Source organism: Triticum dicoccoides, chromosome 3A (assembly GCF_002162155.2).
Source record: "Triticum dicoccoides isolate Atlit2015 ecotype Zavitan chromosome 3A, WEW_v2.0, whole genome shotgun sequence".
Lineage (NCBI taxonomy): Eukaryota > Viridiplantae > Streptophyta > Magnoliopsida > Poales > Poaceae > Triticum > Triticum dicoccoides.
The window spans coordinates 764,866,522-764,868,451 of NC_041384.1; positions in this window are offsets into that span (position 1 = coordinate 764,866,522).

The following is a 1,930-nucleotide window of genomic DNA, read 5'->3' on the forward strand; positions in this document are numbered from 1 at the left end:
CGACGAGTAGATCTAGCCCTTCGACTTTCGCCGGGCGGGCTTTGACCGGTAGACTCTTCCACCTGGTTGCGATAGGTCAGCCCATAGCAACATCCCCGAACACGGTTTGGACCCAACCCAACACTAGCTTCCCTCCGGTTCCACCGCACCCGCACCTTCCCCCCTCCAAGTGACGGCTGCTCTGCCTTCCGTGGAGGGGGCCACACCATGGAGCCCCAAGACGGGCATCTACGCATGCCAGAACACTTTCACACATGCATCGGGACCCATGCGATGTTTCGGTAGCATAGCTACACCCCGAAGGCCACCCTGAATCCCCCCTCTAACCAGATTCCCTCCATGTCGTCCGTTTCCCCCCTCCGTGACACGGCGGCAGTGACGTCCGTGAGGGGGGCAATCGATATACCATCGGGAATGTTTTTTGTTTAGATAAGGCACATTTATGTTGTGAAAAAACACAAAATAATAAATATATAAACTAAAAATAAAAAAATAAAGGTATGCCGACGGCAAGGCCGTCGGCATAGCTGCGCACACGGAGCTACGATCCCACGGATCGATGACATGGCATTGCACGCGGATTGATGACATGGCAGATAGCATGGGCTAGGACTATGCCGACGGCTATGCCGTCGGCATATCTCTGCCACACCACAGGCCCTCACTCCCTCGGATCGATGACGTGTCGACGGCGCGGATCGGTGATGTTAGCAATTCTATGCCGACGGCCGCCGTTATCCCCCGTCGGCGTAGTTTTGACGCCGTCAAACGGTCGCCGCTAATCGGGTAGGTGGGCCCTTTCTATGCGGACGGCCTCTTCTATGCCGACGGTGCCCGTAGGCATACCGCGAGCTGTCCCGACGGCCGTAATATGCCGACGGCCCCCGTCCGCATAGATACACATATGCCGACGGCTATTCTACGCCTACGGCCTGCCCTTGGCCGTCGGCATATGTCCATTTATGCCGACGGGTGCCGTCGGCATAGATGAGGCTGTCGGCAACTAGATAATTTCTGGTAGTGAGAGGGCGGATGGCTAGCATGGCGAGCTCCATGGTTGGACCTCTCGCAGTATGTTTATTCCATTGGTTTGTTGTTCTAGAGGAGACGTTCTTCAGAGTTGAGATAAGGCCTTCTCATCTGCAGCGCTGTGCGGTTGAGAATTCAGCCAGTGGAACATGTGGTCCTTTGCAGCCCAATGTTATCTCCCCAGCCTGGCAGCTGCACTATTCTCCCTATAAACGAGAGACAGTGACATGGAGAAAGAGCAGGACGGGGACATGCTGACCGAACCGAGCCAGAGCTGGCTGGTCCATGCGTGCGCCGTGTGTAGCCCGTCAACGAATTGCTATCAGAACAAGAAGAAAATGAGGCCAAGAAAGCATGTACTAACAAGTGTTTGTAGAGCTCTGCTGTTAACAAGTGTTCCTTAGATATTTGGTGGTCTTTTGTTTGTCGAGAATGATTGTGGCATGCCTGTTTTCATCACTATTTGTATCTTCTATCTATCTATCTATCTATCTATCTATCTTCTATCTATTATATACTTAAAACAAGAGACAAATAAGCTACCACGTTTATCCACATATGCTAATATTTTTTGCACCGTTTGATCTTAGTAATAATGGCTGGGATTAAAAGTATTTACGTAACATGCTAACATGTATTTACCAACTTATTTGGACTAGCATGTTGTCACGTCTGTGCATATGCATGTATGGTACATGTAAAAAAACACAATCTGAAACACGTACCGGAAAGAGAATCACCGGTTGAGAAAAGGAATCAAACACACGGACTGTGCTTTTCTTTATAAAAAACTGTGGACTCTGCCTTTAAAAGGGAAAAGGACAACGTAAAAAAAAACTCCAAAAGCCTCTGGACGTAAGGAGATTGAGGCTGAAACGACTTATGGTCATCCAGCTGTTGT